The sequence below is a fragment of the Aythya marila genome (genome assembly GCF_965140915.1).
Source record: "Aythya marila genome assembly, chromosome: 13".
NCBI classification, from domain to species: Eukaryota; Metazoa; Chordata; class Aves; order Anseriformes; family Anatidae; genus Aythya; species Aythya marila.
In genome coordinates, this window is record NC_139054.1 from 4,988,601 (window position 1) to 4,999,586 (window position 10,986).

At 34.5% G+C, this 10,986-nt stretch overlaps 1 long non-coding RNA gene across 1 annotated transcript; it reads left to right on the forward strand.

Moving 5' to 3' along the window:
- Nucleotides 1-310: 310 nt before the first annotated feature.
- Nucleotides 311-6,018, forward strand: LOC309883073. The gene is made up of 3 exons (XR_014318400.1): nucleotides 311-369; nucleotides 2,147-2,248; nucleotides 4,452-6,018. It is a non-coding gene; the product is annotated as an uncharacterized lncRNA (long non-coding RNA).
- The last annotated feature ends 4,968 nt before the right edge of the window (nucleotides 6,019-10,986 follow it).

Here is a 10,986-nt window from a genome sequence, read left to right on the forward strand (position 1 = left end):
TTTCTCCTCTTGAACTCAATAGTCTTTTGAAATGTGGATAGCCACTGAAATACGTAAAGTCACTTGTATGGTCTAAAACTGTCTATGGTCCTAAGAAAATTCTTTAATAGGTTATATTACTGGGAACTAGTATGATTTGAAAATTATCCAAAGTCATCTAAAGCCTTTAAAAAGATAAGGACTTTGGGTCAAATTCATAGCATTCAGAAACACAGTGACAAAACAGTCCAAATAAAGAATTCCAGGTGCTGGGTATCCCAGTGGGCAGGTCTAATTTTAGTCCCCTTTTGCTTACACAGCTGTGGCATGACTTCGTGTGCTGGTCATGGTGTTGCCCTCTCCTCACGCATGGCAAACATTTTCAGCAAGGTAACATCTTGCGTCTTCATTGTTTGTTGTTATTAACCCAAATATCATAGATAATTCTGTCCAGTTTATGTATACATGGTGAAGGAAAATGTTTACTGCGAGATTCCTAATATAGTTGGTGAACTATGAAGTCTTGTTCCTATAATAGTCTCTGGTCTTCTCTCTACCTTCTTAAGATACTGAACTTTGAGTACTGGAGTATTGTTTTTTTATGTCCATTCCACATGCACACACCCAACAACTCTGAACAGTTTGCCAAAGAGCTGACTCAGAAGAGGACTTTTATTTGTCACTTTTTTTTTTTTTTTTTCAAACTATTACCTAATTTTATGGAAAGTAAAATAATAATAAAAGAGATGCATGCTAAATACTGTTGGAAATACTTTTTTTCTAAGGTATGATCCACATTTTAAAGGAGATAAAATTGAAATGCTCCCGTTAACTGTAGTATGAATTATGTGACTACTCGAATGTGTGTTCAATTCAAGAAATTAAGTAGAAGCTGTTTGTACATCTGTGATCACTGCAATTTTACTGTAAAATATTATTTCCTGAAGTAAAAAAAAATCTATCAAAATAATATAAATAATGATATAATGAAAATATATTGACTCTTTTAATAGCTATGTTGTTTAGTACATGCGTTCTATAAATAAAAGCAAACATTTCATGACTTATGAGGATTTGTGAAGGTATTAGATACTATGGATCTGACTCAGAAAGGCTTCTGGTAAATACATATAAATATAGTAGAACTTAGTTATTTCTTAGCTTTCTGGGAAAGCCAGTCTCAAGATCTGAATTACTGTTGAAGATTTTGCAAGGTTCTAGGAATAGTGGTGGTAAGAAACCAGGAAGAAAGAAGGCTTGCACATCTAGCGAAAAAGTATAGAGAGCTTTACAAGGTTTTTGGTATTGAATAGTAGATCAACAAAATAAAGACCGGAGGGGAAACAGAGAAGACCGTAAAGACCAGAGGAAGCCATAAAGAACAGATTCCCAAGTACCTCTAAGGAATAGGCACTCTCTCATTAAGAGCTTGTTACAGTGTATGTGTGTGTGTATATATATATATGTATATATATAGGCTCTTATTATAGGAATACAATCGATTTATTTTGTTTTAAAAGGGCAACAGGCACTTCGCATAATGTTTGAGGGCACTCAGAATGTAATTGTGATCAACCACTTATAAACCTTGTACTCAAATAATTATCTAATTTTCCAGAGGGAGTCAAATGAGCATTATATATATCAGCATATACGAAATAGCATAAAATGTGTCTTTTTTTTGATAATCGTGAACCTTTCAATTAAGTATGCACATATTATGTAATGATTAACATTCTTTTATAATTGCTGTGTCAATACTGACAACCACTTTATTCAAAGGAATTTAAAGACAGGTTTGAAAGAGGAAGTGTAACAATACTTATTGTGCTGTCCGTAAACATAGAGGAAAAGAATCAAAACCATATTTACTTTACTTTGTTCTTAGAAAAAAAATCCTTTTTTTTCTCCTGTTTTATTATAAAACTACTTACATTGCTGTAGTCTTGATGTAAATATGACACTATAGAATATGCAACCAAATGGATGTAACTCAATCTGTAATTCACTTATTTTTCCAGATAGTTCATATTTAATTTTAAGATCAATTTGAAGTGGGTTACATTCTGCACTGCTCAAATTTCCCATGTCTCCCTTGCATGCTTCCCTGAAGCTGGGTTTCAGGTTCTTATGACTTTTACTGCAGCATTGGTCCCTGTCTGTTTAGGACCCTGAGCAGGCTGTCAGTGTGTGTGATCATTGCAGCAGCTGGACCTCCATGGAGAACGGACAATTGCAATCCCACAGATATGCCTGACTTTCTTTCAAGGTACATGTGGATTTCATATACTGAGACAAAATTAAACTAAAAATCTGTTTTTAACGAAGTAACCTTGAGGCTCCACTGTATTACATGCTGCTCATACCACAGTTTTTCCAGGTGACTATCAATCATCAGATTGTCTTGGACATACTAGTAAAAGTAAATGTACTTGTCAAAAGCAAAATATGTTCATGTAAAATTCATATAATCTAATGAGCATCTTCATTTCATTAATAGCTAGTGGGATGTAGTTCCTTCATTTGGATGCAGTATGAGAATAGAATAAATAGAATCATAAATACACATTTCTAATATGTTGACTATTTCTTGAAGTGTATAGGATCTATTGCTGGAGGTGGTACAAAGAACATTCATTTAATAGAGTTTAGTAACTTCATATGTATATTTGAGCATGTAAAGTGCTACAATGTATTATAATGCACACAAAATCCAATATGCTCTATACACAATCCCATCTGTTTTAGATGTGATGATTACTGATCACAGCAGACGGCACAAACAGTGTAAACAGTTAGCTACATACAAATCAATATATTCTAATTACAAGTAAATAAATTTCATATACAACCCAATTAGTTGTCATAGAGACTCTTGTGTTTAATGTATGTAACTGATCTGTTTTGAATTACCAATTTAAGTAGATCGTTATTTAATAGACAAGACAGTATATTTGAGGATAGAAAACATCATATCATAAAACAGAAACTATATAATAAAATGAAAATAGTACTTCAAAGTACTAACTAAATTTGTTTATTTCATAAATAAAATAATTTCATATGGGAGAAGGTATCTTGAATGCTGTCACTCATCTTACTAATTCTTCTATGGTACTTGATTTTGTAGGAATTTATCTCTAAATCTGTGTGAAACATGATAGATATAATTAGGACTTCACATAACCATACTCCATCACTAGGAAATATAGATCAGCATACAAAGACTTAGCGATCAGATGAACTTTCACACTGGCTCAAACTAGCAGCAGAATGACTGCAGAAAGTCTTATTCACATGAAGGCAGAAAAGAATGAAAATCATACATTATGGTACTAGAGGTTTAAGAAGCAAAATCTACATCTTTGGGAAAGACAAAGCATTTCCAGAAACACTGAATAACTTCAGGAAAATAACAATTAGAAGAAAATTAAGATTCCTCAAAGGAGTTTGATCAAATGACCAATTTAAATACTGTAGGAGCTGCGAAAAAAAGATCCTCCTCTGTTTTTCTTCTTTTATGGTAGTTAAAATTTGATTCTTGAACTGGGAAAGACAACAAATCATGCACAAATCTAGCAGTACTAACTGCTGTTCTGGGGAGACATTACAATCCAGAATCATTGTATGATGGATAGTGTCCTAAATGTAAAATTACATGATGTTGCCTATACAGTACAGAAATTGAGGCATAGGATGTTGACATCTAAGACAACTCAGAATGTCTGAGCTTGATGTAGCTACATTAATTTTGGGCAGATGAATTCTGAAGCAGAGCATTAGAGCACGTCACAAAAATGTTCTGTGGAATTCTCTAGAAAGTTTTCTTGAAAATTTTCATTGAAGGTGAAAATTCATATCGTATCAGTGGCATGTATACCAATTACCTCATTATCTTAAAGGTAATTACTAAAGGTGTAGCTTTTTAGATTTCTTAGTATTAAAGTCAGCTTTGGGGTATGATGACTGTGTTCAGCCATCAAAAATCTAGCATGTATCAGCTTGAAAATCTGTGGTAGGAAGACACAATGAGTGGTAGGAAGAGATTATTGGTTGAGTTAAAAAGAAATTTCCAGTTCTCTTCCAGTCCTCTTTCTTCTTTTGTAACTGCTGTGATTATTCCAGATGGCTGGATCCAGCTCCTAAACAGCATTTTATCTACTCTAGCTGAATTGAAAGCAGTAGCTTTGTCTCTGGTAATAGTTAATAGATAAGCTCCTTTCATTTTAGAGATGTTATTCTCAGCATTTGTAAATTCACAGTTGGATGTTTTTTCCTTCCCACTGAATATGCAGAATGTGACTCTTAGAACTGCCTTAAAGACTCCCCAAAGAAAGAAGATGACACTAAAGGGGAATTTATTTCAAATAAAAATTGTATTGCTTGCAAAAGAAAATGAATAAACTTGGGAATTCCTAGCACAGAAACATTAAAACTCCTTAACTTAAACTTATCCCTCTTTCCCATTCTAGTCCAATCTCTGAAGAAGAGCAAAATGATCTGAAAAAGCTCCTGCATAAATAATTGATTTCATTTGCTCTAGATGTGGACTCCTCCTGCATGAAAATGTTCTTGCGGAATACAGGTTGTAAAGCTGGGAGAGTGAAGGATTTGGTCTTTTGTTTAATACTCTATGGTTTCCTCTGGTTTTCCTAGCTGTGCAGTGTGGTTTGGCAAAGGGAAGAAGTTCTGATACAAAAATAACTGATATTTATTATGTAGGACCAATAATTTCAAAGTGTATCATAATTTCTTTCTTACAAGTTTCATTCTTTGCTCATGCCATGACTACGACTTAAGGCAGTCCTGTGATATTGTATCACACAGTCCCTGATAACATGCATCCATATACTTGATAGCCCACATTAAGAGTGATAATTTCCACAGGTCTCTCCAACGGTAGCAAAATATCTTAGTGTCAGAAAAACCTTTAACATGCATCCTACTCTTATTTTTATAGAACCACAGCAGTATTGTAACTTATGCAATGCAGAAAGGAAAACCTCAATTTTACAGAAATGGGAACAGAATATTCAGAATTTTAGGATTTTGTACAGGCCTGTAGTACAAAAGGCAGTTTTTCTGCCTTTCTGTGAACAAGGATTGGTGACAGGTATTACCTCCAGTCCACCTAGAGCTGTCAAAAAATGAAAATCATGAAAGAAAATAATCAGCTCATGAAAAAAGTTCAGGCTGAGATTTGTTTCTCATTTGTCACAGCAAAAACAAGAAACCTTTTATTCAGGAAGTTGGAGAGCTTTTGACATTAATCCTGCTGATATGCAGGGAGAATAAATGAGGGATTTTTATTGTCCGTGTTTTTGTGTAGCATATTAATGATTTTGATAACAGCATGAGGATATCTGGCCACTGCCTAATATGTTAAATTAAATTGCTATGGCCTTAAGACTGTTTTCCTGTGTCATTATTCTAGTATAGATATAACACCATATGGCTGTAGAACTCAAGTGTAACTTAGACTATGGTAAAAATAACCTCTGTAAGTAATTTCATTAAATCTAAATAGCTTATGGAGAGAGATACTTGTTTTTTCTTTATTTTGGATCAGCAACCTCCTTCATATTTTGTGATACTTATGTGTGACAATAGCTATCACAAGGCATTCTTTTTAGAAGTGGATAACTCAGCATACAAAGAAGCGTTAAGTTCATTAGTGATCATCTGGAAACTGGAGCACTCACTATTTTGAGTTCTAATATAGGATTCTATTAAGCCGTTATTAGTTTGTAGAGCTACGTATAAGGACAAGTAAGATGAGGCATGAGGCATTAAAACTATTGTGAAGTCCTAACACTGTATATGTGCAGCAACTGAGAGGGCAGAAGAGAGAGAAATGTGTTAAAGTTTGCAGAGGTATGCACAGCTAGTATTGTGAAAATCCAGTATGTTTGCTCCATACCATCCAGCCTGGGTTTATAATATCCTACTCAATCTCTTCACTCTGATGTACTGCTATTATTGTTCTACATATGTAATTTTAATTATATTGAATAAAAGCTTGGTGCCAACCAGCATATCTGTAATAAGTGATTCCAATTAAATGATTTACTTTGCCTTCTCTATATTTCACCTAAGTGTTATTAATATATAAGGATATAATTAATTCCAACTTTTTTTTTTTTTTTGGCAGAAACCTTACTTAATCAGTACTCCACATACTACTGCAATGATAAGTGTAAATTGTAAGTCATTTTGAACAGGTGAAAAATACATGTAGGTTTTACAGTTTTTATAGTTTTTGTTTGTTTGTTTGTTTATTTGTTTTATAGTATTTATCACTGTAAACCCCTTTTTACAGCTTTTTCTAAATGCTTCTTCAATTAACCATGAAAAGTATTAGAAAGGATGAGTAGTAGAAAGAATGACCTGAAAATTGCTACTTACTTTCTCATTAATTTTTTCCATGACTTGCATTTACGTGTATTTCTAAGGCTTTGCTTTTATTTCTGGGTATTACTGGAAGGCAGGGTTAGGGAAAAAAAAAAAAAAAAAAAAAAAAGAGGGCTAGTTTGGATTACAGAATGTGGACTGCTAAGAGGAAGAAACAACCATCAAGCAAAGATCCACAGAAGTGTTTATGCAAACCGACCACATTTTCTCTGCCTTCTTATGGTATCTTCAGCTGAATTTATTGTTTTCTGGCAAAGATTGTGATTTCCTAAGTGCCTAGCAAACAAGCAGAAAATTTACTTTTTCTACATTTTATTTTATTTCACATTATTGAAATAGTTTTCACTAGAAGGTAAGAAAAGTACTGTTATGTACTGTTATGCTACAGATCTCATTATGGACTAAAAGAAAACACATCTTATATGAAAAGATGAGAATTTATGACTAGCATAATCAAAATATTAACCTCATCAGAGAATTACAGTTAATTAACCATGGACATTCTGGAAAGAGTTGGGTGGCAGAGTATGTCTTTTCAGGGTATAGTTAAGTCCTTTGCTCTGGAGAGTATGATGCAGGTTTTGAGGGTTTCTTTTTCCTCCTCTCCCTCCTTATTTTTCTATTCACCTGCTTTATTTATTTATTTATTTATTTATTTATTTATTTATTTAATATTTTCTAACATACTTGTATATCTTTCTCTTTGTTTATTCACCTGCAGCTCCAAATTATGTCAAATTTTATTAAATATGGTATGACCAACATATGCCACCTACTTGTTCTTTTTTCTCTGTTACCTCTGAAAATAGTTCTGCCCAGCTCCTTTTTAGCACTTCTTGAACCAACCATCTGAGAGTCCTTTATGGCCCAGGGGGCTCAAGTGCTAGCCAGTGCCTGTTGGTTGTTATCCATAGCCTGCACACTTCTACACATCGACCTATGTCCCCACTCTTGATATCTCTGCTATCGTACCAGGCCTATATTCCTCTACATGACATCATTATCCTGCAGTCATAAATATCTAATAACACACAGAATAACTGAACTACTTGTTACCTACATGAAAAGGTATGACTAAAGGTTACCAAAAGAAACCAGGCATATCCACTGGGCCTTTGGAAATATTGCTGTTGTGGCTAAACCAAGTAAAACACACCTGCTGGCAGTTCAATTAATGCCTGGACAGAAAACCCTGACTAACCTTAGTCCTGACACCTTGCAAACTCAGGACAAAGCCTGTTATTACCAATAAAGATTCAGTACTAGGCTATTTGACTATGAGAATACGATTTCTTTTCAGCTGTGGCATGAAGGTTTCAACTTTCAAGCATGAAGGCTTGTAACCATGTGGAAGTGAATAAAATGTTTGTTTCGGTGCTGCTGATTCTGAAACAACTCTTTTAGCAACTGTGAGTAGAAAACTTGGAGTTTTTTATGTATTGAGTCTTATAGAACTTTCATTATTTAATAGAGACACAGCTAAATCAACATGATTACATTTTATTGCATTAACTTATGAAATTCTTTTAATGGCATTGACACCAGTAGATGCATTTTTTAACACTATCTGAAAGACAATAACAGCAGTCAATGACTTATATAGCTCTTCATTTTCTGCCATGCTCCTGGGCATTTTCAGCAGGGATAAACAGTTCAAGAAGAAAACCAAGTATAAAAAGAAAATTTGTGTCATTCTGGGGGGATGATTTTCCCTCCTAGTCTCTGCATCCCTGTAACCTGTCTTTCAGCTTAGTTCACTCTCGCTCCAGATGAGACAGGTCAACCATTACAATAATGTTGCTTTTATTTACCTAACTTCATATTTTTTTTTTGTCTAAGACAGAAAAAATTCACTTGCATTTTTTCAGTGCATGATTAGATTGAAATTACAGTGTCCTTCTAATCAGAGGGAAATAAACAATGTTGTGAAGATACTGCTAGGTAATATTCTGAACTTGTTAAAGTATAAATTGTTACAAGTAAAAAACATTTAGCATGTATAATGATAGTCGACTAATATTTATGCATAGCTTATAACCTCAACTTTGTAATATTTGACTGTATTTACAAACAGATCGGCTTTATACTTAGACCCCTTGAATTGGCAGCTGAAGGGAGCCATGAAAGAGGCGTGTCTTTCTGTGTTCTACAGCTTGTTTTTTACAGAAAACAATTTCATGTAACATACACAGAGCAGAAGGTGCTTGAGCACAGGAACCTCCCATTTCTTTTGTAGTTGTTAGCAATTGTCATGCTTAAACTAGGCTATATTTAGTTCAATTAATTTTTATTTCTTAAACTGAAATAGTCACTTAAACAGGAAGATGAAGCTCTTTATCATGCACTTTAAAACTGCTAAAATGCCTTAGATAGTGGCCTGAAAAGACTAAAAGTCAAGTTCTGGAGTCCTCTGTTCCACAAAGGGAATTCAGTCCACTGTCTTGGATACAAAACATGGGAAGCAGTATCTCAGAAGAGGATCCATGTTAAATGAACCTCTGAACACAGAGGACAAGGTGCTGTTACCAAAAATTCCAAATTGCCAAAAAGTGCAAGTTATTAATACAAACAATTGCATTTGGTACTTGGAAATCTACTTCCAATTCAAGGTTACCTTCCATGCAATAGATAAAATTCTCTCCATATATTAAAGGCACATGAGTGCCACCAAGTAGAGAAAAAGATTAATAAGGTCTGTTCAGTTCCCACCTGTTCTTCTATACATCAATGTCATTGCTTCCTTTGATTTTACTGCAACAAAACATAACTTTAGACTTGAATATAAATCTGACTTGCAAAGTTTACCCATTGAAACATAAGATATGAGACTACAAAAGAGAAAGTCATATAATAGAGTGCTTTCTTTACCAAAGCAAATTCTTTTTAGCTCCTTAGAGAGGTAGATAGTATAATGTGGAAAGATTGCACTTCTCTCATTCTGCAAGAAGAGTTTATTCATTGTTCTGACAGTGTTTATTTGGATCTTGAAGAAATAGGTTACTGGAAGTGTGGGGAAAACATGATATTTGCCATGAATTATCCTCCTTAGAAATCTGTAATATGGAAAAATTTCAGTTTCCCAGTGTCATTTGAAGAACGATTTTTGGCATCAGGACCTTATTTTGAGGAACAGATGCTAAGGGTTTTTTTCAGAAGAAAAAAAAAACTCAACAGCTCTGCCCCCTGGAAAAAGATCAACTACTGCTGGACTACAAGCAAACAACTTATCTAGATGCAATATTCTAGAACCACAGACTAGAATGTTCTAATATGTAGAATATTTCAGGTTGGAAGGGAGCTTTGGGCATCAACTCAATTCCCCTCTTCAAAACAAGACTAATTTGGCAAGGTTGCTCAGTGCCTTTTCCTCTGAAGTTTTTAATACCTCCAATGATGGAGATTTCACAGCCTCACTGGGCACTTGTTACAATGTTGGACCATTTTCAGTGTGAAGAAATTTTACTTATGTCTAACCAAAACTTTATTTTGTTAAAACTTATGTCCATCACTGCTAGTCTTGCTGTTGTGCATATCTGAGAAAACTCTACTTCTGTCTTCCTTATGAAATATTCAATAGGTAAGTGAGAATAAATATCAGATATCTCTAAGGTTAAATTAACATGCAATGTAAAGATATTAGATATTTTTAAAATAAGAGATTACATATCTCAATTTTTAAAAGTTTGTCTAGGTACTGGGAGCTCAAAACTGGGCAAAGTGCTCTTGATGTGATTCAAAAAATGCTGTATTAAAGGGAATAAACACTTATCTCAACCTACTGACTATGCTTTTGTAAACGCAGCATAATATGAAGTTAGTCTTTGTTGCCACAAGGACACACTGCTGTCTCATTTTCAACTTTTCCCTCAAGACCTTGAGATCCTTTTCTGCAAAGCCAATTTCTGGACAGTTGTTGTCCTCCCAGTTGCGTAACATGGGGTTGTGATGTTCCAAGTATAGACCTTTGCATTTCCCTTGAAAAGCTGTTGAACTTTGTTAGGTCTCTGTTGGTTCATTTTTTTCAGTCTGCCTCTAAATGGCAGGGAGGGCAGCCAGGGAGCCAGTTGTCACCTACAAGCTTGCATATGATGCCAAGCACCCACCTTCCAGAGAGCCAGGCAAGTGGTGGAGTCCCTGGGGGTGTTTAAGGAAAGGTTGGACCTGGTACCTAGGGATATGGTTTAGTGGGTGACATTGGTAGTAGGGTGATGGTTGGATCAGATGATCTTGCAGGCCTTTTCCAACCTTAATGATTCTATGATTCCATGTTAAGTATGAGGGGCCACCTCTAAGGAATGCCACTTTAATAAGCTTCCAGGCAGACTTCAAACAGCTGATGTACGTTAGGTCTGACATTTGCTCTTACTTTATATTTAGGATAATTTCTTCGTCTATTTAAGGAATTCCATAAATTAACTGTAATTTAATCACTCGCTACATATGATAATAATACTAGTTCTTTACAGAACTCATTGAAAATACAGCTAAAGTATTGCCTACAGAATTTGTCCTGATTGCCTGCCTGCCAATATTTCATAGAGGCTGTATAAAGCAATACAGGTAAAATTTGTCATGTTTATTTATATCAGAAATCAC